This window comes from Lissotriton vulgaris, chromosome 5 (assembly GCF_964263255.1).
Source record: "Lissotriton vulgaris chromosome 5, aLisVul1.2, whole genome shotgun sequence".
Lineage (NCBI taxonomy): Eukaryota > Metazoa > Chordata > Amphibia > Caudata > Salamandridae > Lissotriton > Lissotriton vulgaris.
This window is the reverse complement of record NC_141693.1, coordinates 266,259,241-266,286,847: the sequence shown is the minus strand read 5'-3', so window position 1 is coordinate 266,286,847 and position 27,607 is coordinate 266,259,241. Positions and strand designations below refer to the sequence as shown.

General features: G+C 47.7%; 1 protein-coding gene across 2 annotated transcripts in view; it reads right to left on the bottom strand.

The window, feature by feature from the left end:
* Positions 1-26,172, bottom strand: part of LOC147710658 (uncharacterized) — a 509,433-nt gene extending 483,261 nt beyond the window's left edge. The window contains exons 1-3 of one of the 2 annotated variants that reach the window (XM_086921346.1): positions 26,020-26,172; positions 25,798-25,856; positions 25,248-25,284 (exon numbers count right to left, since the gene is read on the bottom strand). The gene's annotated coding sequence lies outside the window, so the exon portion shown is untranslated. The remainder of the gene's footprint in view (positions 1-25,247; positions 25,285-25,797; positions 25,857-26,019) is intronic. The other variant, XM_086921345.1, reaches the window with a different exon arrangement.
* Positions 26,173-27,607: the final 1,435 nt, after the last annotated feature.

Here is a 27,607-nt window from a genome sequence, read left to right as displayed (position 1 = left end):
CCCAGGAAGAAGAGGACACCGACTGCTTTGGCACCAGCCCTACCCGTGTGTACCGTCTCTGACCTTCCTACAGCGTAGAACCCGGCATGTCCAGTAGCCGCCCGGGGGACCCGCCCTGCACTCACCTTAAAGACTCAGTCTCTTGCTTGTATTATTTTTCAAGACATTGGACCTCACTTCTATTTGGTGGATGAAGCCATCCGTTTTAGAGACGCTGCTGTCACTACCACAGACAGATTGTCAGAACCCCTTTCAGGGGGCAACAAGGCACGCAGGTGTTACTGGGTTCAATCATGGTGGTTGAAGCATTTTACTCCTGATGTCCCAGAAGTAAATTTAATGTTAATTACATATATAATTGTGAATAATTATGTAAATAGTGTAATTTATTCATTGTTACTTTAATTGTGAGTGTATTTTGTGATTTTTAATGTATAGTCTACTCGTCTATATTTTAGACGTGGACTGTTGGGTTTTTGGGGAATAGGGTGAGAATGTATTTAAGTTATAGTACTTTGTTTTCAAAGCAATTTTTTTTAATAACATATTTTAATTCATATTTATGTACATTTTGTAATAGATCTGTTTTCATTTTTAATTAAATAAGAACTGTATTTGATAAAGTTTGTATTTTGTTATTGGTTTTAATTTATTTGCTTTATTTAATTAATTACCATTTTGACATTATTGTTAATTTTTACTTCATTTTCAAAATATTAAAGTTCATAACCTTAACCGCATCGCTGCTGCGGTTATTTTTGCGCTGTGCGGCTGTTTTCGATTAACCGTGTTACATCACTAGCTCAGCTCGTCATCCGCACACGTCACCCGTGGCTGATGACGAGCTGAGCTCGTCATCAGCATCGAAGGGGTTAAAAGGCCTTACGGACAAGTTACTTACCTTCGGTAATGCCTCATCTGCTAGAGACCTAGTCTAGCCACAGATTCCTTACCTTTGAACTTCCTGCGTGCCGGTAGATGGCGTTAGTTGACTTCGCGTGACGTCATTGGCGTGGTGTTCATGTCATCGTGACATCTGCATCATCAATATAACCGTCACTCCAGCGCGCTGACGTCTGTACTTTTCATGACTTTCCACGCCAGAATCACAGAGCCATGAAGTGACTAACCATGGTGTGTTAAAAAAGACTACTGTGCTTGCAGTTCGCTCCCTCTCCTGACAGAGGTGATTGCCACCAAAAAGGCTGTTTTAATAGTGAGCAGCAGTAGAGGACAGTTGTGTAACGGCTCAAACTGTGCACACATTAACCGCATGCGCGCTAGCGGGTTTTCCCGCTGCGCGCTGAAATTTAAAAATCGCGGGTTACGTGACAAAGCCAGCTCGTCATGCGCGCAGCGCAGGTAACGCCCATGACGAGCTGGCTTTGTCATCCGCATCAAAGGGGTTAAAAAGGTAAGGACCAAATTAAGGTCCCACTGTGGCATAATAAAAGCGGAAAGGGAAACAAATGGGTTAACCCCTTGAAAACTCTCTGCACAAGAGGGTATTTGAATAGTGATGGCTGTTCTGGCAGCATAAGAAAAGCAGATAGGGCCCAAAGGTAGCCCTTCAGAGTGCCCAGAGCAGAGCCCTACTGGGCCAAGGAAAGAATAAACAGGAGAACATCTGACAAGGAGGTAGATAAGGGGTCCCTAGACCTTTCTGTACAATATTTTCCAGATTTGTTCCATCTGCAGGCGTATACTGACTTCGTGGATGGAAGCCTGGCTGCCAAGATAACTTTGCAGACTTTGGCAGGAAGGTCAAAAGATGTCAACTGTTGCCGCTTAAATTTCCACGCAAGGAGGCAGAGAGTGGACAGGTTCGGGTGAAGAACCTTCCCCTGCTGCTGCGACAGAAGATCCTCCAGAAGTGGCCGCCTGATCCGAGGATTGATGCTCATTGCCAGAAGGTTCGAACACCAGACCCTCTGTGCCCAGTCCGGAGCCACAAGAACGACTTGTGCTCAGTCGCTCCTGATCTTCTTAAGCACTCTGGGCAGGAATGGTATGGGCAGAAAGGCGTACACGAGGCCTGAGCTCCACTCATGACAAAAAGAGTCACAGAGCGAGAGCCACCTAAGAAACACTAAAGCGCGAAACTGCTGACATTGAACGTTCTCTTCAATGGCAAACAGATCTAAACAGGGCTCCCCCTACCGCTGAAAGAGTCCTTGCAACAACTCCAGATGAAGACACAATTCGTGATCCGCAAGGCATCGTCGGCTGAGTTTTTCCGCTTTGGTGTTCAGATAACCGGACAGATGTTAAACCATCAAGGAAATGCCCTGTTGTTCCAGCCAGGTCCAGAGACCTCTTGAAATAGGGTGCACAACCTCACACTGCCCTGTTTGTTGCAATATCCCATGGCAATAGTGTTGTCTGTGAACACCTGAACTAGCCTTCCCTTGACAGATTGTAAAAAGGCTTTCAGTGCCAACCGGATCCCCCAAAGCTCCAACTGGTTGATGTGGAGCCTGGCTTCCGCCAGAGACGAGAGTCCTCTGATTTCCACCTCCCCCAGCTGGCAGCCCCATCCCACAAGAGACGCATCCGTCTCTACTGAAGATCTGGGTGGGGAAGGGAGTGGGGTCTGCCTCCGATACAATTGGGGTTTGTTAGTCACCACTGTAGGTCTTTTGCAGTGCACTCCGATATCTGAACCTGGTCGGTGAGATTTCCCAGATGCTCTGCCCATTAGAACTTCAGCTCCCACTGCAGAGCCCTCATGTGCCTTCTGACATGGTCCACAAGCAGGATGCAGGAGGCCATGAGACCCAACAGCCTCAGAGTCATTCTCGCCGAAATACAGGATAAAGGCTGAAACATCTGTATCATAGCTTGAAACTGCACCATGTCCAGAATGCTCCAATGAAAAGGAATGTGTAGGATGCTAGCTCTTTATATACGGTATAAAGTATAGTGTGCACAGAGGTATAGCAGAGACTAATTTAGGTAAGTACTAACAACTCTCTTTGTGGAAGTGTAGGTGAGCAGTTAGGCTTATCCAGAGGGTGTGTTAAGCATTTATTGTATTCACTCAATCAAGGACTGATACACACACTCAGAGACAGAATACAGGCCAATGAGTTAAGTATAAAAAAGGTATACTTATGTTTTATTTAGAACCAAGCAGGACTTGGCACAGGTGAGCAAAATATACTTTCAGATGCAACACTGTTTAAGGCAATGCAGTGTGCTTGAAATTACATTTATTACAGGTTTGTGTCTCTTTCAAAATGCAGTTGGAATCATACAGTAGTTACTTTTAAATTACTTTTGAGTTTCTTTTGGATTGCTTTCAGTACTGGGGGTGGTATGCCTACATACCACACCTTAGGATCTCTACATACAAGCTAAGTTCAACTTTTTATACTTTGCAGTAGAATCTCCGTTTATTCATACAACACAGTTCAACACTTAGACATTTTTTTTAGGCTCAAAATCTCTTTCCATTGGTTCCTATGGGGAACAAGTTTTAAAAGTTTTGAAGGTAAGCACACAACTTACAAGGATGAGTTTTGGGGGTTAGGATCAAGGTTCCCCAGGGTCTAAATGGGCACTCGAGTAGCACCACCAGTGGCACTGGGGCGACCGGGTGCAGAGTGTTGGGGCCCAAGGTTAGCCAATGGGGCTAAGGTTAGGGACTGCCGACGAGCAGGCCACTTGGTTGTGGGAGCCAAGCTCCTGGGGTTAAGGTCCGCATTGCAGGGGCCAATGGCCAGCACAGGAGCTGCACCACACGAGGCACTAGGGTGGCCGGGTGCAGGGTGCAAAGCGTACATCTGTGAACCGGTGCTTTCCAACGGAGACCTTTGATTTTGGAATGATACTGCAGGTTCCGGCAGGGAAACATCCTGAAGGCGATCACTGGCTGGAGAGGTACGTTGGGATCTGGGGGGATTTCTGGACACCGTCAGCTGAGCCACCCAAGGCCTCGGGACGTCGGGTGCAGGGGTGTCTTCTGGTGTCTGATTTTCTTACCAGCTCCTGTCACTGTCGGGGGACCCTTCAGGTTAAAGCTGCAGGTGTGAGCTTGAGGGAGGTCGGGGATCACCAGGTCAGGATTGCTAGATAGACCTCTTCATGGTGTTGGGCAACTCAACTCGGGCCGTGGGTGTCGGGCGCAGAATCGTGGAAACCGGATTCTGGTCTTGGAGTGTTTGTAGCAAATCTGGTGCTCATGGGAAGGCAGTCTACCTTCAGAATAAATAGTTTGATTAGGACTGACTGACCTATTTTAACCCACTTGATTCCTTGCATCTACACACACTAGGCCCCTCACCCCCACTGCACCCACCGGCAGGAACAAAAGATCCCCGATAAAGAGCCCTAGTTCCGGGTGCCCGTCAGGTATTGCAGCGCCGACCTGACGAGGGGCAGGCTCAAATGATGAAGCATGACACCAAGCTTGCTGGGTGTGTGAGAGCCCTAGTTCCGATAAGGAGTATTCCCCCTCCTTCCCTCACACATCAGCAGTCCTCCAGTGACCCCACTACCCTTGGATGCTCTAACCTCTCTTTAGACTCTCACAGAGGAACTCTGTACCCCTTTTTGTAAAATAGCCTTCTGGGGCTTGTACGTTGGACCTCGTTAAACTAGCCCCCAGTCCCTCTCTTTGTCTAACATAACAAACTAATGTCAATACCTGCTTTGCCACCTATTGCTTTCTACGTATGACATGTTTTGGCATCCCTCCCTTCTTTTTTACATGAGATGTTTAGGGCTCCCGGTTTTATGGTATTTTTTAACATTTACGTCTGTATCTATCCATATTTGTTTTTTGCCCATTGGTATTTATCTATATTTTGTTTGTGTTTTGATATTAAATGGAGCTGTAAAATGTGATATTTCCATGTTAATGTTACTCTTGGATGTGCACTCATATGTGGATGCTTGTCGCGTTTTAACACATTAGGCAGCCACATATAACAAAACACTACATCCACAGGTACATATTAGAGTTATACGACAAATATACATTAACTTATGCCTGTATTTAAGGAAACTTCACCCTGTTTTGTAACTTCCATGCTGTCTGTCTGCTCAGCTTTTGCTTGGAGTTCATGTAAGATAGCATGGAGAGTCTGTCACAAAAACCACGATTTTCAGTATTTTCCCGCTCTTAAAAATAGATACAAACAGGAAACACATTGTTTTCTGTCTGTATTTATCTGTAAAAATCAGTCAAAACGAAAAACTGGGAGCCCTAATTATGTTCCATTTGGGTAAGGAGGAAGCCAAGCAATCACTGCTGCTGTCCAGGAAAGTCATAGCTCTTTCTGCTAGGTCTATACATACCGAGCTATGCATACGTAAGTGCTGCTCTGGCCTTCGGAATTAAAGAAGAAAATCCTAGATAAAGTAATTGATTTGCCCTTTGATGGGAAGATGCTTTGATGGATTAAGTGCTGCAGTAGTCCTCGGTCACACCTAGAATGCAGACTTCCATCCAGGCAGTATAAGTCAGACAGAAAACCTCCTTCCAGCATGTCAGTGTGTGGGGCGTTTTAAATCTATCTTAACCATTTGTAATGACTCTGATGTATTCATTCAAAATGTGCCTGTGCCAGTACAAACATAACACTAACCATGTGCAAATCAGCCATTGCCTTGTCACCAAAAAGGAACCATTTTGTATCCTCTGATCATGCATTAAGCTAGCTGAAAAGCTCTTCAGCCTAGTCGAGTGTCATTATTGAGGTGAAGATACTGTCCCTATAAAACTGAGTTCAGGGATCCTCTTCTGGGAAAATCATTGTCCAAAGGGGACTCCTCCATAGAGCAAGAAACTAAAGAATGGAATACCCTTACTCAATCTCAACCACTGTTAATTACTCTGGTACATTCCATCATTTGTGTTTGTCTGTGCTATTGTAGACTAACATCAATTATATGCAAATCAGTGTTGGCCCCATCCCTAATTGGGGTGCTCCACCTCAGACAGCTTTACAGCGTCCCCTTCAAACTAGAAAATCAGCAGGTCCAGCGTGTTTCTGCTTCGTAGGGCTTCTTCTCTGAGGTGCAGCTTGATATCCTACGTTTCAGTAGACTGATGGAGATATTGAAATGCTTCTTCAAACTGAAGCAAACGTCAAGGTTTTGTACTCGCTGTCGTTTATGTAGAGCTTTGGCTGGGAGCCGTCATAGATTTCTTGCAGCAGTCTAGACGAAACACAACTGCTGCTAAAATCAGCATGAGCCTTTGGGAATCCCTAGGCATGACAGGATCCACCTTCAAGAGCCTCAGGTGGAACAGCCACCTCCCACCACACATACACCCCACTTGGTAAGTTGGATAAACTGAGACACTAGCACCCAGAGAATACACTTAATACTAAACCACTCACTCCACTAACTCAAGTATAGATCACTTCCTACTGCCAGCTACAGACATATCTAGAGTAACAGGGTATGAAACTTGCCGAGAGGCCTATCGACTCATGCTCCAGTAGAGATCACAGTGAGTAGCAAAAGAACCTTGTCAAAAGAGATATGGGGGTAACACAACTTGGCTGATCAACAAAAGTTAATTTTCACATATTCAGTGTGAGGAAAAAGCAATTTATTTTAAAACCTAGGAGTTAAGTCAGCAGGCGCTGTCTGGGAAGCATATAAAACAGTTATTAGAGGGAAGGCAATGGCTTCGAAAACAAATGTAGGGAAGAAAACCAAGTGAGTCTAGAATCCAAACACAAGAATATGTAACCAATAAGTTGAGTCCCTTCTGAGGAAGATCGAGACTCCAGGAGTAGTCTTCAAATAGACTATTATGTTTATAAAGCAAAATATATATCCACGAAGTATTCCTGACACTTACAAAAGCAAAGATACACAACTCCAGCTGAAACACGATCTGAAATGGTGAGGATCAGTCCACGGTTATTGTAATGACACTCTTCCAGTACCTAGAACAAGCGATTTGCTCGCTAACTAACTTGTTAATACAATTGATTGTATTCTGAACTGCATTGCTTTGACGTTGTCAAAAACATGCCGCGCTCTGGGGGAAAGCTGCCACCACAGGGGAGGTCCTAAACAATCGATCCCGGTGCCGTGAGGGGAACGGCGGAAAACTTCACGTTGCCAGCAACCCGACCGTCGTGAGGGCAAGGGACTACATCCCCCAGGTGCCCCGGCGGTCGGGTGACGTCAGCGGAGCGCCCGGAGGCGCGGGAACAAAGGCGGGAGAGCCGAGCGCTGTTGTGCGCGCTCTGGGGGAAAGCTGCCACCACAGGGGAGGTCCTAAACAATCGATCCCGGTGCCGTGAGGGGAACGGCGGAAAACTTCACGTTGCCAGCAACCCGACCGTCGTGAGGGCAAGGGACTACATCCCCCAGGTGCCCCGGCGGTCGGGTGACGTCAGCGGAGCGCCCGGAGGCGCGGGAACAAAGGCGGGAGAGCCGAGCGCTGTTGTGCGCGCTCTGGGGGAAAGCTGCCACCACAGGGGAGGTCCTAAACAATCGATCCCGGTGCCGTGAGGGGAACGGCGGAAAACTTCACGTTGCCAGCAACCCGACCGTCGTGAGGGCAAGGGACTACATCCCCCAGGTGCCCCGGCGGTCGGGTGACGTCAGCGGAGCGCCCGGAGGCGCGGGAACAAAGGCGGGAGAGCCGAGCGCTGTTGTGCGCGCTCTGGGGGAAAGCTGCCACCACAGGGGAGGTCCTAAACAATCGATCCCGGTGCCGTGAGGGGAACGGCGGAAAACTTCACGTTGCCAGCAACCCGATCGTCGTGAGGGCAAGGGACTACATCCCCCAGGTGCCCCGGCGGTCGGGTGACGTCAGCGGAGCGCCCGGAGGCGCGGGAACAAAGGCGGGAGAGCCGAGCGCTGTTGTGCGCGCTCTGGGGGAAAGCTGCCACCACAGGGGAGGTCCTAAACAATCGATCCCGGTGCCGTGAGGGGAACGGCGGAAAACTTCACGTTGCCAGCAACCCGACCGTCGTGAGGGCAAGGGACTACATCCCCCAGGTGCCCCGGCGGTCGGGTGACGTCAGCGGAGCGCCCGGAGGCGCGGGAACAAAGGCGGGAGAGCCGAGCGCTGTTGTGCGCGCTCTGGGGGAAAGCTGCCACCACAGGGGAGGTCCTAAACAATCGATCCCGGTGCCGTGAGGGGAACGGCGGAAAACTTCACGTTGCCAGCAACCCGACCGTCGTGAGGGAAAGGGACTACATCCCCCAGGTGCCCCGGCGGTCGGGTGACGTCAGCGGAGCGCCCGGAGGCGCGGGAACAAAGGCGGGAGAGCCGAGCGCTGTTGTGCGCGCTCTGGGGAAAGCTGCCACCACAGGGGAGGTCCTAAACAATCGATCCCGGTGCCGTGAGGGGAACGGCGGAAAACTTCACGTTGCCAGCAACCCGACCGTCGTGAGGGCAAGGGACTACATCCCCCAGGTGCCCCGGCGGTCGGGTGACGTCAGCGGAGCGCCCGGAGGCGCGGGAACAAAGGCGGGAGAGCCGAGCGCTGTTGTGCGCGCTCTGGGGGAAAGCTGCCACCACAGGGGAGGTCCTAAACAATCGATCCCGGTGCCGTGAGGGGAACGGCGGAAAACTTCACGTTGCCAGCAACCCGACCGTCGTGAGGGCAAGGGACTACATCCCCCAGGTGCCCCGGCGGTCGGGTGACGTCAGCAGAGCGCCCGGAGGCGCGGGAACAAAGGCGGGAGAGCCGAGCGCTGTTGTGCGCGCTCTGGGGGAAAGCTGCCACCACAGGGGAGGTCCTAAACAATCGATCCTGGTACCGTGAGGGGAACGGCGGAAAACTTCACGTTGCCAGCAACCCGACCGTCGTGAGGGCAAGGGACTACATCCCCCAGGTGCCCCGGCGGTCGGGTGACGTCAGCGGAGCGCCCGGAGGCGCGGGAACAAAGGCGGGAGAGCCGAGCGCTGTTGTGCGCGCTCTGGGGGAAAGCTGCCACCACAGGGGAGGTCCTAAACAATCGATCCCGGTGCCGTGAGGGGAACGGCGGAAAACTTCACGTTGCCAGCAACCCGACCGTCGTGAGGGCAAGGGACTACATCCCCCAGGTGCCCCGGCGGTCGGGTGACGTCAGCGGAGCGCCCGGAGGCGCGGGAACAAAGGCGGGAGAGCCGAGCGCTGTTGTGCGCGCTCTGGGGGAAAGCTGCCACCACAGGGGAGGTCCTAAACAATCGATCCCGGTGCCGTGAGGGGAACGGTGGAAAACTTCACGTTGCCAGCAACCCGACCGTCGTGAGGGCAAGGGACTACATCCCCCAGGTGCCCCGGCGGTCGGGTGACGTCAGCGGAGCGCCCGGAGGCGCGGGAACAAAGGCGGGAGAGCCGAGCGCTGTTGTGCGCGCTCTGGGGGAAAGCTGCCACCACAGGGGAGGTCCTAAACAATCGATCCCGGTGCCGTGAGGGGAACGGCGGAAAACTTCACGTTGCCAGCAACCCGACCGTCGTGAGGGCAAGGGACTACATCCCCCAGGTGCCCCGGCGGTCGGGTGACGTCAGCGGAGCGCCCGGAGGCGCGGGAACAAAGGCGGGAGAGCCGAGCGCTGTTGTGCGCGCTCTGGGGGAAAGCTGCCACCACAGGGGAGGTCCTAAACAATCGATCCCGGTGCCGTGAGGGGAACGGCGGAAAACTTCACGTTGCCAGCAACCCGACCGTCGTGAGGGCAAGGGACTACATCCCCCAGGTGCCCCGGCGGTCGGGTGACGTCAGCGGAGCGCCCGGAGGCGCGGGAACAAAGGCGGGAGAGCCGAGCGCTGTTGTGCGCGCTCTGGGGGAAAGCTGCCACCACAGGGGAGGTCCTAAACAATCGATCCCGGTGCCGTGAGGGGAACGGCGGAAAACTTCACGTTGCCAGCAACCCGACCGTCGTGAGGGCAAGGGACTACATCCCCCAGGTGCCCCGGCGGTCGGGTGACGTCAGCGGAGCGCCCGGAGGCGCGGGAACAAAGGCGGGAGAGCCGAGCGCTGTTGTGCGCGCTCTGGGGGAAAGCTGCCACCACAGGGGAGGTCCTAAACAATCGATCCCGGTGCCGTGAGGGGAACGGCGGAAAACTTCACGTTGCCAGCAACCCGACCGTCGTGAGGGCAAGGGACTACATCCTCCAGGTGCCCCGGCGGTCGGGTGACGTCAGCGGAGCGCCCGGAGGCGCGGGAACAAAGGCGGGAGAGCCGAGCGCTGTTGTGCGCGCTCTGGGGGAAAGCTGCCACCACAGGGGAGGTCCTAAACAATCGATCCCGGTGCCGTGAGGGGAACGGCGGAAAACTTCACGTTGCCAGCAACCCGACCGTCGTGAGGGCAAGGGACTACATCCCCCAGGTGCCCCGGCGGTCGGGTGACGTCAGCGGAGCGCCTGGAGGCGCGGGAACAAAGGCGGGAGAACCTCTCGCACCGCGAGTCGCGCGCGGGAGCGCCGGGCTAAGCCCGGGCAAAGGGCGGGCCCTCTGTGGCCCTCAGAGGACCGACCAGGACGGGACGGGCCACCCCCCTTGTAACTACTGCTAAAGGAGGTATCGTGTCCACACTTTATTTAAACATTTATTTGTAACATCATCATTTCCACTGTGATCATGCCCTGTAAGGGAGGAATTAGTCCAGTTGCGCAGGGGGGTCATGCGGTGCAAATGCACCAAACGCTTACCACAAGCTCCCGGTCTACTGTGCATGTTACAGACATAATCTGCCCCTGTTACTCCCCATCTAGTACACTATCTCCTCCACTAAACTCCCCAAGAACGCAGAATCTGTCCCCGTGGGGTGAGCTAAACAGATTATGCAAAACTAAATATGTCAGTGTGGACTCACCCTTCTTCGCCAAAGGCATCCGCACTACAAATAATAAAGGCAGTATACAGGGAACCCCCTCTTCATTGAATAAAGTCAACACACAAGCCTCTGTACTTTCATGGTTACTACCCGTCAATAGAGAGCATGATGAGGACTATGCCGAAAGGTCTCAATGCAATTCCCATATACCAACTGTTACCCCCATAATGCCCGTCCATAATCTCCCTACCACCATGGAGACTGATGTCAAACTGGTCGAACCGATATCTTATCCCCAGACCTTTCTTCTGACTCAGATTGAACAACTTGTCAAAAATATCATTTTCCCACTAACAGAAAAAATCAACGCCATAGGGGAAAGGCTCTTGGGTCTCGAGAACAAAATTACGACCATCCTGAAACCCATTGATAATCCTGTAACATCGAACCGACCCCAGCCAACCACCACTCTGTCATCAGCTAATCTATCTGCCATCCTTAAAAGCAAGCAAGTCATACCACAATCTCCTATAATTCCAAGTTCAACTACTTTCAAAGCTCCCTGCAAACCTGCGATATCAAGGCCCTCAGAGGCCTAGACAGTACGCAATGCACCATACATTCACCTCCCGCCACAAGCAGCGCCATATGTGTCCATCCTCACAGGAGTGCCACCACTTGCGTTGGGAAAAGCTGAAAGTCAGCGGGACCTAATGAACAAAGTTATATTCTGGATGGGAAGGAACAGACCCCTACCACCGGACAAAGACGGCGGAATCCTGAGTGTAAGAAGGGTGGGCTGGTTGGGCTTACTACCAAAAAACATTTCAGGGGACTGGTTCGATTCAGGAATCGGAACATCGCATCATATTTAAGATCTTGTCCAGCCCAAGAAGGGGATGGCCCAATACAGACTTGGGACTTACATGATTTCTATCCCTGTATGCCAAACATCCCCCGATTAGGAACAACAGTAGCTTACCACCATCCACTGGGTGGGGGAGTCCAGGTACCCAGTGGTATTAGTTTCTCTGTTGCCAACAGATCTGTATCATTGCACAATTGCCGCAACTTTTGAGCTCACCTACTTTAAAGGACAAATCCGTGTATCTTCATTCAAGATAGGGATATACCTCTTGAAAATATGTCTCACCGCCGAATCCAGAGGCGGGGGTTATGTCTTTTGAATGTGAATGTGAAGTTATGTTTTTTGTTGAATGTACATATTTATTTTTAATTACTGTTATTTTTTGTATGCTTTTATGATTTTAAAAAACAAAATCGAATAAAGCTTATTCATTCATTCATTCATTCATGGTGTCAATATGCTGTTCATGTTGTATGGAAATAAGAAAATGCCACAAAAAAGATTTAAACAAAAAAGAAATGGTGAGGATCAGTTCTGCAACTCAACAGAAAAAATGTCTTTCTCATGTTCATATAAATTATCCTTTGTATGAAGTGAGTTTGAAAATGTATTTACAATCCTGAAAAGTCTGAAGCTTAGAAATCGTTTTTTAAGCAGCACCAAATAGCACGCATTAGCTCAATCCAAAAGCAGTTGATAACAGTGTTTGTCTGCAGTGCTTTAGAGCTACTCAGAATGAAAGGAAATCGTTTTCTTAATTGAAGAAAACATGCGGAGACCACTGCATTAATCTGTTACAAAAAGGCCTAAAATTGTCATCCAATATAAATCCCAAGCTCTTTCTCTCATCTACTATAGGCGGAGGTCCAAGTACTTATGGCCATTAAGTGAACACCACTGATTATTTTTGCCCGTGAGGATCACTTTGGTCTTGGACACGGCCAGGCTTAAAAATGTATGTTTCATCCATTTTCATATTACAGATACGCAGTAATTAAAATCATTCTTAATTTCTGTCGCAGGCTTATCACATCACAAAAATAATTTCTGACATCTGCATAAGAATTGATTTTAAATCCAGTGGGCATGGGTCTCATCACAGACTTGCCGATATGAGTTTGGCGACAAAGCAGGGAAGCCATTGTGTTGGTTCTCAATGAAACAAGGGAGAGAGACAGCACAGTCCTAGAGATAAGGTATGACGAGGGTAAAATGACTGTGGCATCGCAGTCCATATCTCAGAAATTTGCTGTTATAAAAAGCTATATGAAGTGCACTCCCTAGTAAACCAAACATTGTGCTTGAAATGATGTGAGATTCACAAATTGCACGTCCCACAGGTGCTGAGCGCTCAGAATTAGAGTAACCGCTGATAGCAGAAGAGCTGACCGGAGCCCGAAAACTGTGAATAGTGGTAAAACGTAAACCTAAAAGGCCTTCCAGTGGAGTTTTTCGAAAGACTGTCTTCCCTCGCAATACCAAATCTGCTAGACGGCCTTGTAGATTTGACATCCTGAAGGGTCTTTGACCTCCGACTTCCAGGCAGCCACCATCGAAGTAGTCCCAAAACCTGACTACCCCCAAACCACTGTTAAAGACAGTTGTTAAAGCCCCAGCTAGCAGATTAGTTAAAGTCATTACCACACTAGTCCACATGGACCAAAATGGTTTATGTCTGGCCGCAGAACAAGGCACCACCTCCACCTGTGGAAAGTACAGCTCACCATGGAGTGGACCAGTACACTGCCAGCATCACCTGTTGCCATGCTTTTCGGCTTTGAAAAGGCTTTTAACACATTAAATTGGGACATGTGAAGTACCTGTAATAACAACAGGTATACATTTCAAATCTGAGTGGAACGCTGTAAAGGGGAACAAAACACCCAGGAGCCTACTTTGCAATGAGGAAATTATTGGGTCACTTAGATTAGAAATTTATAACGGTTGTCATTTTAGTTACTTCATACACAGGAGTTATAGGAATTCACTCCATTTGTTAAAACCTGGATTTAAAAAGGGCCGGCCATTTGTGTTTCAAAACACCCGGTCCTGAAGATCGTCTCTTGTATTTTTTCGATTAAAGAGACCGAAAACATCGACAAATTATACACTTCAACTTTTTAAATCATTATCACAACTGACCTATCAAAAAGAATACAAGGATTACTCAATGGACTACTAAACGTTTGAGTGGATTTCACACTGCCTGAGGCCATGAGCATATTAACTTTGACAAACATTTCTGTGGCTCTATGTGTGAGCGCTTGCATAATGACCCTATAATGTGATATGACGGATTTAGTACTGAAAAGAAACTATTCAGAATAAACACTTTCTCATTCAATATGACTTTAAACAGAGTTCGTCTCATTATTACATCTTATAGGTTAATATACTTTTTTCATTATTTTCTCATTGTAATCAGGGGTTGGATTCTTTCCATGCCTATTAACATATATTGAAGGTACTGTGAAATTACTCCTTTCAGAGTCCCTTGTGTTTCTGAAAAGAAAGCGAATCGGACTGGGATTCCTACTAATATAACGGGACACAGCCAAACATTGGCTGTCTGTCCCTCACAGCTTCACGTATTTGGGAACAGCTGCCCGGCATGGACAGTTGTGGAAAAGGCAACTTAGCTAGCACAAGGCTACCCACACAAACAATGGGAAATTTGTGGACCATGGATACCTCACTTTGATCTAAGTACATGATGCAGCGCGGGACAATACTAATGACTACTAGTGTACAACAACACCCCACCCCGACAACTCAAAATGTATTGAAGTACATTTTTAGCTAAGTGATGGGCTCAAAAATGACAAAATCTAAGTTGAAGTCAACTTTTTATTATCATTCAATAGCAATAAAATAATTCATGGAGAACATTTGGTGTGGACTGATATTATTAATAAATTTTCATAGTTCATACATAAACACGAACACGTAAAAGTGCAATATCATCCTAAAGAGGTCACAACATTCATTTGTTCATACTGCTCACCCTATTGGTTATCTACAACAATATTGCATGGTACCTTGCAAGAATGGACTTGTACTTGAATCGTTTTCATACCATCACCAATATACTAAATTGCATCATTCGGTTTTTATATCTTTGATAACACAGAAGTAATAGATAATATTTTCAAACAGATATCACATATGTGGCTTGAATAGTCAATGATCCTGTGTCTTCTATCATCTATGGGCTTTTCGGCAGGTAAGCACCTTCATCAGGAAAGTCATCACCCAAGTATATAATGATGGGTGCTTGCAATCATGTCACATTATCTATTGAGCCCAAAAACGATATATCCGTAGGGTAATTAAAATCGACTTAATAACAGTGGCCACAACTTCTCCAAAAGACCCCGTCACCTGGTGTTCTTCCGCCAAATAAACCCATAGGTGAACTAGTGAACCTGAATTGCATACACATCACGCTTTTGAATGTGCCAATAGTATAAATCAGTGCTATGCCCAAGTAGATGTTAATACTTTGAGCGTACTCATCATGCAGCCCAACAGAACAAGTGTGATCTCAACCAAGTCTAATTACACAAATACCAAATTAGTTTGCAGTTAACATGGTTGGGAGATACACATCAGAATATGTGAAATCAACAGCAGATAGTAAGATTGCTAAGGGGAGAAACAGAAGAGCAAGGGTTAATGTAGATCTTCGACTCATAGAGTTGGAACAATAAATGAGTCAGAACCAGTAAGGACATACCAAGGTTTCCAACACTGTAGGGATGATCAAAGGATCAGGCCTCAACTGATGGATAGAGCAGGAAGGCCTGCGTGGAAAGCAAATGACGCCAGAATCCTAAGGAGCAAAGCCAGACTTCATGGTCTGTCTCAAACAAATACCAAAGCTATCAGACAGCATATTTATAAATGAAATATAAAATGCACCCAAAAATGAACCCTAAGGACCCAGACTATTATTTAAAGAAGGCTGAGCATGGGTCCTCCGGGTTCATTTTATATTTCATTTCCATTTTTGCAGTATATGCTGTCTGCTAGCTGTGACTGCAATTTATATTTATTTCTCACGGAGTAGAGTAGGACTTTCCCTCTTCTTTTCATTTTGGGATTTCTTTGCGACAGTTCATTAAGTCTGCCTTCACTCTTTAGGATTCTGGCATCATTTGCTTTCCACGCAGGCCTCCGTGCACATTAACAAGGGATCGGTGTGCAAGCATACTCCCGTCTTTGCTGAGAATAGTCCATCCATGTTGCCTGAGTGGGACACAAGCTACACTCGTCATCGCCCAGATGCCTGTTCAAGTAATACATATTTGGCTTTACACTTGTTAAGGGTTTTAGTGCTTTAGTAAATAAGCTACTATGTTGTATTCGGTGTCAACTTGGTGCCTTCCTGGGATGCTACATACTCATGCCCACACATTGGCTGAGCACATGTACAACTAGCACCCTGGTTTTGCCCGCCTTCTGTACAAGCTCGCATGAAGGTTTAGAGGCCACAGTTCGAGTTCTACTCCTGCATAAACCTTTCATTTTGGACTTAGCAGAATACGTTTATCGGAGTTTTAAAGCGAGGCATGTGTGTCTAGTTTTCATTTATCACTAGCCAATCCATCTGCCCATCTGTAAAGTCATAATTGCAGAACTTTGAACTCTTTAACTGTGCACCTGAGTGTCCCAGGTATTCGGAACACGTTAGCCAGAGTTGTGAAATCATGAACTTTGTGCTGGTGTGTGCTCAGAATAAGTCACGCCATGCCTAACACCAGGGACTGTGAGGAGTGTTTTTCTAGGCATGTCAGTACTTTGGGGTGCCCTGAACACCTCAATCCCTAGGGACTTGCTCCAATTTATCCTTGTGCCTGCTTCTACTAGAATCTCTCCAAAGGTCCTATGAGGGGCTTATACTAGAAAACATACAGAGGCGCAAAGGAATCCTAACAAATGTGTGTGCTGCGAGGTTCCAGAGAGTCTACTACCAGGAAGGTCCCAGAGGAACTCCAAATGCCTAATGAACCGAAGGTTCCTATCCCAACCCTAGTCTGCAACAGCAAGTACCAGGAGCTGCATTTATGTTTAAATGTGTTTATTGAGGTTTTCTAAGCAAACCATAACATACAGAGGTATCCAGAGGAAAGACATTGCAATGATCAGATCAGCTCATGATTGCACTCGCATCTGGGGGGAGACAAATCATAACCGGTGTGCTTGCAATAAAGTGATCATATACCCCCAACGTGTGGACTGCATCCTCAATAGACATACCCCTGGATTAAGACAAGAACTATAACTCCCACTCCCCCACCCCTTCCGGTAGTATCTGTGCCCTCAAGAAATTGCCCTGTTCCGGGATCCACTGCTTCAATGATTAAATATTGGGAAAGGGTTGGGGATGCTGCCCCATATCTGAGAGTCTTCGCACTCGTAGATACTTGGGCTGAGTAACCTCATTGAATTCAGACGAAAGCAATGTTAACAAGCATTTACAATGCAATGGTTTTGCCTTTGTTAAAGTTAGAGCTATTGGCATTGCTCTTACAATGCAACTAGCTTTATCTCTCGCAAATGACACACACAAACACCCACAGAGAGCCCCCCCACACACAGAGCCCCCCACACACACACAGAGCCCCCCACACACACACCCACACAGAGCCCCCCACACACACAGCCACACAAAGCCCCCACACACACCCACACAGAGCCCTCCACACACACCCACACAGAGCCCCCCACACACCCACACAGAGCCCCCCCACACACTGCGAGCCCCCCCCACACACTGCGAGCCCCACACACTGCGAGCCCCCCCACACACTGCGACCCCCATTTCAATAGATGTGTGATGCTTACCTGGTACTAAATTGGTCCCTGCATGGCTGAAAGGTTGAAATGGTGTAGGAGGCAAGGGGACAAATGTGAGCATGGAGAGAACGGAGTATAAGTTTGAGATTAGTGACTTGGTGAAAATAAAATCAGGAAGGACACAGGGTGGTCTTTCCAAATTAGATGGTCTATTTCAGGTAGAAAATGTCAGTAGGTTCTTTGTGTTCTTGAGGGGGGATAGGTCCAACCGGCACCATAATCGGACGTTTATTGTTTATACCCATTCACAACAGGTAACTAGGCAGGGACCTGAAGTCCAGAAACATAAGCAGCAGCCCAGCCAGCCATCAAGTAGCGAAATGAGCAATATGCGAACACTCAAGAGCCTAACCTGCTCCGAAGATCCACATTTTTAAATTATTTATTTCCAGTCGTCTATTCCAGTTTTCTATGGCGCTAACTCGACCAGAAGGTATTCACGTGAGCGCCAAATACATTACACAAGGTCACGCTCTATTTATTTTTTAGATACGGAGAGATTAAGTGATTTGCCAGAGATCCAAGGCTTAGCAGGGACGCCGAGGAACGATCCCAGTTCCCACGGTCAAAGTCTGCGTTTCTAGCCGCAACGCAACTTCCTGCCCCCATGATACTTTAGCCGTTATCGCCCGCGCACATCACCTTCTTTCCCAAATTTTAACCCAAATCATGGGAGAATAACAGCAGGGTAAGGCCCACTGTCACCACTCAGCACTAATTTTACTACTTGGAGACACCCGTCACCTAGCAGTCAAATCCAGCTCAGCACTGGAGGAGGCCCCACATACATAGAGCAGGCTCCCACAGTGTTTATTAATTCTCAGACGCACATGAAATGAAATGAAATGAAATGAAATGAAATTGGATTTCTTAAGCGCATGGCTGCCCAAGAGCGTCCCAGCGCTGATACACACAGCTAGCTTCCACGAACCTCAGGCAGCGGACTCATATTCCTCGTGGAAAAAGGAATGTCTTTAAAGATTTCCGAAACCTCTGAAAACAGGGTTCCAGACGGAGAGCTGCAGGGAGATCATTCCAGATCTTGGATACGTTCACAGAGAACCTCCTGCCTCCTGAGCGAGTTCTCTTTACTCTGGGAATAGTCAGTAGATTGCTCCCATCAGAGCGAAGGGGGCGCGAAGACTTGTAGGGGCATATAAGGTCCCTGAGGATTGGGGGGCCCATTCCCTGGAGAGACTTAAAGGCGATGGAAAGGGCCTTAAATTTGACTCTCTCCCGGATGGGAAGCCAATGGAGAGCTCCAAGAGCAGGCTTAGCCGAAGTTCTTTTTCCAGTGCCTGTCAAAACCCTGGCCGCCGCATTTTGTACTCGCTGAAGGGTGTTGATGGCTGATTCAGGGGCACCAAGCAGCAAGGCGTTACTGTAGTCCAGCCTTGACAGTATTAGCCCCTGAATCAAGAGTTTCCTTGAACTAAAGGGGAGAAGAGGCAAAACCTTTCGGACAGAGCGTAACAAACCGTAGCAGATCCCTGCCACTTTCTTCGTATGTACTCTGAACGTAAGGTCGGGCTCTAACCACACTCCCAAGCTCTTAATCTCATTTTTGGGTTGGGGCGCCTCACCCAGACAGGGGGGCCACATGGTTTTGGGAAGGGAGGTGGAGAGGTTGCCCAGCATCATAAGTTCCGTTTTGGAACCATTGAGTTTAAGCCGAGATTCTGTCATCCAAGCCATGATACCTGTCAAACAGCACCCGAATCTTTCTGCCGCATTTTCATGATGGGAAAGTGAAACGACAAGCTGGGTATCATCTGCGTAGGTCACTATTTTCACCCCGAAGGGTGAAACCACATCCTCCAGTGGGGCCATGTAGATATTAAAGAGCGTAGGGCTCAACGAGGAGCCCTGCGGGACTCCACACTGGAGGGGGATCGACTCAGACAGGTTGGTGCCATCGCAGACCTGGTAGGACCGATCGTTCAGAAAGGAAGTAATCCAGCTTAAAGCCTGACCAGAAATTCCTACCCTAGTAAGGCGCTGAATAAGGATACCGTGATTAACGGTATCAAACGCCGCGCTTAGGTCAAGTAGGACCACAGCTGCGGAACCTCCTGCATCAAGAATGCGTCTGGCTTCCTCCACAACTGCAATCAGGGCAGAGTCAGTACCCTGCCCAGGGCGAAAGCCTGTTTGCGAGTGCTTGAGCAGGTTATGACCTTCTAGGAATGTAGACAGCTGGCGGTTGACAACCTTTTCTGCAATTTTGCCCAAGCCAGGCAACAAAGAAATAGGGCGAAAGTTCGCCAGGTCGTCAGGATCAAGTCCCGGCTTTTTAGGGAGAGCCTTAACCATCGCCTTCTTCCAGCTAGGGGGGACTTCCCCCCCGCCGAAGGAGGCGTTAAGGAGATCCGTGGCCCGCGAGGAGATGGTCTGTGCAATCCTCTTAAGAATATGAATGGGCATAGGATCAGAGGGGGAACCACTTTTAAGATTGGCTAATTCTTTGCGGAAGTCTTCCTCAGTTATAGGAGTAATAACTTCCCACAAAGGGCTCACACCACTCACGACCTGCGTGGTGGACTCAGAGGGAGGAGTGCTAAGGGGAATACTTTGTAAAATTTTCCTGACCTTGTTATCAAAGAAATGTGCAAGCTTGTTGCATCGATCTCTGCTCATAACTTGTGACAGTGAAGGAGAGGGGGTGTTCAGGAGTTCCTTCACTATAATAAATGTTTCTCTAGAGGAGCTGGAAGCAGTCCTAATTCTCTCTTCATAGAAGGTCGCTTTCGTGAGGTTGCAGGCTAGCTTATATGCCCTCATGGCTTCCTGATAGGGAACTTTACTATTAGTAGACCAGTCTTTCCGCCAAGCGCGTTCCAGACGTTTGCAGACTTTTCTAAGGTCGCGCAGTTCAGTTGTGTACCAGGGGTTTTTAAACCCATTGCTTTTCTTCGTACTACACTTCTTAGGAAGCACCAAATCCAGTGCCTTTAGTAACCAACTATGGAAACTGTAATCTGCTTCAAGGGGGTTCAAAATCGGGGCAGGAATAGATTGTTCAAGGGCAGTGGTTAGATCGTCAAAGGACAGTTTAGGCCAGGGTCTATAAGAAGATCGACTAGAGCCTTTACATTCAGCTCTAAAATCATTCATAATTGTCAAATTAAAGGGAATAAGAAAATGGTCTGACCAGGGGAGGGGACATGGCGGTGAGGCCTTCAGGAGTGAGACATTAGAAAATAAAGGGTCCAATAGATGGCCCTTCAAATGCGTGGGTTCATTATTATGCAGGGTCAGATTGCATGCTTCAAGGTCAGCCAGCAAATCAGCAGCCACCTTATCTCCCCGGTCCTCCAAGTGGAGATTCAGATCTCCTAAAAGAAGGAAATTGGGGGCAGAGGCTGCCAGTGTAAGTGCTGTCTCCAGCAGGGAACTAATGAACTGCTTGACCCCACCCGGAGGTCGATAGATCAGCAGCCCTGACAAAGAGTAATTAGGGGAGAGTTGGATGGAAAACCTAATGCTCTCTGCATCAGAGATCTTGCCATTTTCTATCCTACAGGCTAGTGTCTCCTTATGGATTATAGCTAGTCCTCCACCTATGCCACGAGGCCTATGCAGGCACTGAATCGCGTAGCCCTTGGGCATAGAATTAACTATATCGAACTCAGAGCTGTCAGAGAGCCATGTCTCTGTAAGAAACAGCACATCAATGTTATGATCCTGAATCATAAGATTGACTTCATCCGAATGCTTGACCAGAGATCGACAGTTCAATGGGGCAAAGGACAGGGAAGAGGATATAGGCTCTCCCTTTTTGGCACCATTAACAAACTTGGGGCAGTGAGCACACCGTCTATAAGGTGTCTCCGGCCCAACTATGTAACGGCAGTGTTGATTGGAAACAGGGCGAAATGACAACAACTCTTCCCTAGAATAAAATAAGGGAAGTAAAGTATCTGTTGACAGTGGGGAACAATCGGGCAGAGGTTTTGGCCCTAGGTCCGTACTGGCCCGGACGGGCCCAGACGGGCTTGCCTCTGGCGCGCCTCCGGCGCGCCATCGGCGCGCCCGCTGCGCCCGCCCGCTGCGCGGACGGAAATTGGCTGCCATAAGTGAAGTGCCGGTTCCGCGATTAGCCCGAGCACTAGAGCGCTGAGCCTCCAACTACCCCCAAGATGGCGCCTAAAAAGCTTGCGCCCGGGAGGACAGCGTGAGTCGACCAGGGCTCTAAGTCGGCCCTTAGAGTACAAGTCGGCGCTGAATTCAACAAGATAACAGTCCTGGAATTCTAGTGGTAAAAGAGTAAGGCAACAATTTTATCAATAAATTCACACAATTCAAACAGTAAAATGATCGGTGTAAAATCCAGTATTTTAAAAATATATGCGTACAAATGAATCCTGCCTCCGAGGAGTGCCAGGGAGCTAAGAGTGTCAACCGGAGGTTAGACACCAGAAAGAATTTATAGTGCCGGTTCCGCGATTAGCCCGAGCACTAGAGCGCTGAGCCTCCAACTACCCCCAAGATGGCGCCTAAAAAGCTTGCGCCCGGGAGGACAGCGTGAGTCGACCAGGGCTCTAAGTCGGCCCTTAGAGTACAAGTCGGCGCTGAATTCAACAAGATAACAGTCCTGGAATTCTATTGGTAAAAGAGTAAGGCAACAATTTTATCAATAAATTCACACAATTCAAACAGTAAAATGATCGGTGTAAAATCCAGATGTCATGTGGTTTCCACAGCCAATGAGCTTATCCAAATTATGTCCCTCGCGCTAGCATTGGCTGAGGTTTCTACAGTACTCCAACCCTAAATTGCTTTACAAATTACGAGTCCTTCCAGACGACTCGCAGAATATGCTTCGCTATGGGATTGGCTGTCACGCGACCCAGAAGTTTAGAATAGTGCAAAACTGCGATAATTCAAAAATGCATGTAGAGCGGAATTTATGGACTGTCCGTGTAAGTAGAGGCATGGCTGTCATCTATGAGTTTAATAAAAATGTTAAGTACATAAATCAACTAATATATTAATGTAGTTGAGCTTGGAAAGTTTAATATGCGCTTGTTTGAAGATACAAAAAGACAAAGGTTGCATGCCTATTCATTATATCCGTATATTTGGTTTAGGCTTTCTAACTCTGCTGAATCACAAGTTTGGAAATGAACGGAGTAGTGATCCCAAACACGCCGATTGCGGTCGACTGTTGGAAATCAAGAGGCAGTAGCCACGTCCGCTTGTTTTTCCTCAGCCATATGCACTCGGACCATAAAATGGGTTTAACATCATCTTGGATGCACCCGATTTGTTGCTCTGCTGTGACTGGCTTAATTCTTCATCACAAACTACAGGTACATGTATCAAATGCGTATTTGGGGTTTTTAATCTAAAAGACCAATGGAACGTATTGCAGTTTATGTTTTGGAATGCATTTTGGCGCGAAACTAGTTATGTTAATTTAGTAGGAAAGGGTTTGACCCTACGAGCTGAATCAGTCGAAGCTATGTGCAATAATTACATAATAAGCACTGGCAAACACAGTATGTCTCACCTTTGTGACCTCTCGGATTTGCCACCAATTGGCAAATAGAAACTTGAGATGACACTTTTAAGCGTTTGCGTATCATGACGCTACCTGGACCCAGGGCATTCGTTAAGCATGCATGATCATTTAATAATAATCCATATTTGAAAAGCGTGAGCATATCACTCTTTAAAGTTTCAAGGCGCTGTGTGCCGTCAGGGAGATTAAGGGCCAGATGAGGGACACTTTTTTGCAGCCTCAAGCTGGAGAGCTGGTTGCGACTGCAAACAAGACTTCACATTTGTACTCGAGCTACAGCTGTTTTAATGTTTCTACTCACAGTCCCGAAGTTAGAAAGAAAAACGTATATTTACAAAAAGCACTGAGCTCTAAAGGGTTCAAGCAGAGCAAATCAAGCACTCCTTAGTAATGAAACGAGAAAACGCCAACACAACCTACAACAAGCATTTACAATGCAACGGAGGGGGGGCGGAAAAGCACGGAGAGCGGGAGGGGGCGGGAACGGCCACACACTGACAGCGGGAGGGGGGGGCGGGAACAGACACACACGGACATAAAGCAACAAACAAAAAAACAAAGCACTCACCTGGACTTCTTCCGGCGGCCGTGGTCGGCATGGAAGAGGGGCGGGAGAGGGGGCGGGAAAGGCGACCACGCCCACGTGAGCAGGAAGGCGGGTGCAGGCTCAATGCCGGACCAGATTCGGGGGCGTTGACGAGAACAGGCTTTCGGCTGACGTAGCAAAAAGAGAAAAATCCCCGAATCTGGTCCGGGATTGACAGACAGAGCCCTGTCCCAATGGCTAGCCTCCATTTATGGAGCTAGCCAATGGGAGGAGGGGGCGGATACCCGACCCCACAGAGAAAAACATAAGGTTTTCCTAGCGCATGCGTACTTCGTACGCATTTGCTAGGCAAAACCTAAAAAGGGTTTCCACATTTTCTGAAAGGAGGCAGTGGAGTTATTCAGAGTGGCTGAATTGCGCTCCATGCCGAGGATGAACCATAGCCTGCGCAGCCAACCCATGGTATTAGGCAAGGTGGAGGAGCCCCAGTGAGATAATGTTTTGCAGCACTGCCCCTAGTGCCATCCCCATTTGTCGACCTCTCATGCTCTTAAGTGGGTACGTAATGCGGTTTGGGAGTCCCAGGAGGACATACACCGGGAGCCTCTGGATCTGTGTGTCACAGAGCTCGTCTACAGTGTCGAAGATCGCGGTCCAATAGGAGGAGAGCAGTGGCAAGTCCCACAATATATGTAGGAGTGTTCCCTCGTTGCCACAGCCCCTCCAGCAAGCGGAGCTCCGCCGGGGGTTACCCCTGTGAAGTCGTACCGGTGTGAGGTACCAATAGGTAGTGATTTTCATGGCAGATTCTATGCTGGCTATGATTCGGGCTGTGGGTCTTTTGCCCTATAATATATCCCATCCTATTCTTTCTGTGTGAGTTCACCCCGCAACCCCCTCTCCCACCTCTGTTTGCTCGGCACGTCCTGCGGGTGTGTGTTGTGTCTGAGCATTTCGTACATATCGGAGATCAGGCCCTCGTCAGTGGTCTTGGTGATCAGCCATTTCTCATATTTGGTCAATCGGCGGCCCCCTTCTCCCTCACTCCCGGTTGGAGTACCCAGTGTTGTAGCTGCAGGTAGCGGAACCGTTCCGTTTCAGGAATCCTGTATTCCTGCTTCATCTGGGTAAATGAGAGGACTACGTTTTTAACAAAGGGAGAGTAAGGGTTTTCTCTTGGGCTATACTCTTAGTCCCCTGGAGTTTGTATTCTATAAAACAAATGAAGGAGTATCCTCAGGACGTAATGTCCTAGTGATTAAATCTAAAGGGAAGTGGAATGCAAGAAAAAAAAAAAATATTTTTTCTTTTTAAGAAACCCCTCACTCACCAACCTGATTGGTGACATGCTTCATCATCGGGGTCCACCCAGGCGACCGAGTGCACTCATGTGTGCTTCGACGCCTGCAACTGCAGTGGAGCTGGTGATTTTCGTGAGACGTGAAAAGTGGATTAAAATTGTGTACTACATGTACTCCCTATATTCTTCATTCTGGAGTCATGTGGCACATTTAAAAACAAGTGAGGTACCACTACTGGTGTGAATTGACCAGATAGTACCTCAGTTATAGTGAAGATATGGTCAACATGTTTCAAATTTTCTATATTTTTAGGTTTTTGTCAGGACCAAGTGAATAGAGTCGAGAGGTCTGCACACGCTAAGGTGCACCCATCCCAGACTCTGCCAAATGCTAGACCATGTACTTACGGTTTAGCCTGCTTACATCCTTCTGAGTAAGACAAATCTGAAAAAATAAAGCAGAGCATAATGGTTGCATAGTTGTACATATTCTTTTATAGGCGTTGCTTCACATTCTAGTGCATTCCTTCTTTATAGGGTGTATAGTTTGTCACTAGTAGTCTTGGTACGTGACATGATTCATAAGTGCGTATTTTCTTAGATATCATACCCACTCAACCTTGATCATACATGCAGTGGGTGTCAATGCCTTTCTAAAAATTCATAGAGCGATTGGCATACAGTGAGAAATGTCAAATATTCACTGCTCGTGAAATGACATGCTTTTCTTTGCAGATTCATACCCACTCAAAGTTTCTCCTCTCAAATGGTGGGTGTCAAGCGTACCTGCCAACATTATTGGGGCACCTTTCACGTGCTTTTAAACCCTGGTAAAAGAAATGCCTTTTTTAGGGGCATGACCTGACAGTGCACGTGTTTACTGCTGATGGGTGAGAAAACCAAAGGATGTCTTTCTCCGATATTAAAAGTTTAGACTCAACAAAGTGTCAGGACTTACTTTAAACTAGTTGTAGTTGGACCCCATGGATACCGTGGATGGGCCTTTTAATGAGCGTTCTGTGGGTGAAAAGATAAAAGTATACATGTATAAATGCCAAGGTGTTTGTTTTTTTACCGTGGTCGTATCACGGGGACTCGTGGTCCCAGAGCCCGTCCTTGCCATGCTATGCTGTTGTTAAGCCAAAGGGAGCGCAAACAGAGCCCCCCGCAATGCACTTACTTGTCAACTAATCGCGGCCTGCCGGAAACCTGCCGAATGCCCACACGGAGTCCCGAAGATGGCGGAGGACTCATTATCGTGTGTTTATAAAGCTGGTTCCATTGAGGATGTCCGCCGAATGCAGGCTACGCAGCGTGATCAGCTGCTTGTGACATATTCAGAACAGGGCGTGTGCCTTGTGTTCGTTCAGGGATCGTGTGGAAATGCACTAATTCCTATGATGTTACCCAGGGATTTAGGCGAAAGTTCCCCGACGCGGTGTTGCAAAACTTTAATCAACACTGGACAGTTCCTATGACTTGTAAATCTGGGGCCTGAGTTATATTGAGGTTATTTGCGTTTTTAATACTTTTAAAAATACTTTTTTAATATAGAGTCCCCATGGGAACACTGGTAAAAAACAAAGTGGCAGGTTAATACGTATGTCGTGTCCTGTCAATGATTTACACGGGGGTTTAAAAAATAAATAAATAAAATAATCTCTTATTCTACAGTAATTAACTCTGGTGTACATAAAGGGAGTGTGAAGGTAAGTAAGTAAATATTTTATTGTATATGGTTAATTAAAACAAAATTTGCAAAGAGAATATAACATAAAATCATTAAAATGAAAAATGAATGAAAACCTACATTTACTCTCTGTTTTAAAAGGAAAGACAGAGTGTGAAGGAATCTGAGTCGGCATTGTTTCCCTTCTGTGTTGCGCTTGAATAGGGTATAGAGATAATAATTCAGCTAGCAATAGAGGGAGACCATGAGATTGCGTGAGTTTGGGACTGCATTACACCGTTCGTCTTTGTCTGACCGTGTTCCAGGTTATATTATCATTCAAGCCAGACACATTGGTAGAAAGTCTGTATTTTATTTATTTATAGCATTTATAAAGCGCCTGACTCACCCCAAATGGGGTATCTCCGTGCTAAGGACAACTAGCGGAACAACACAGTAGAAGCAGGAGATACTAGAAAAGCTGAGTCTAAAGCTTTTTCCTAAATGCCAAGTAATTAGTAACTCGGCGACCCAGCGTTGTTCTTTCTCGAGCAGTAGTTGAGTCATATTTTCCCCTGGATTGACCGCTTCTATTATTGTCCACCGTATGTTATTGGTGGTGTGGTTCATGGTAAGGAAATGTTCTGTCAGTTTGGTGGTTATCTTTTTACACCTAATGCTGCTTCTATGCTCACATATACGTTGTTTGATTTTTCTCCCTGTCATGCCCACATATTGTAGGCCACACGGGCAGGTGATGAGATATGCCACATTATGGCTGTTGCAATTTGTGTGGGACCTTTGTGTCCAGATCTTGTTTTCTTCCAACGTAAGTGTTTTTGTGGCTGTGGTTAAATGACACACGCAGCAATTTCTGCAAGGGCAGTGTCCAGTCACTTTCAGTAGACCCCAGGCGCTGAGTACAGTCGTGGGTTCTTCTGTTGCATATTGTCTAGGGCAGGTCTTCACTAGTGTGTCCCTGATACTTCTTGCTCTTTTAAAAGAGAAGAGGGGTTTCTCCCAGTGTAGATGCCCTGTGTTTAGTATGCTCCAGTTTTTGTTTATTGATTTTTTCATCTGGTTAGATAGGGTATTGAAT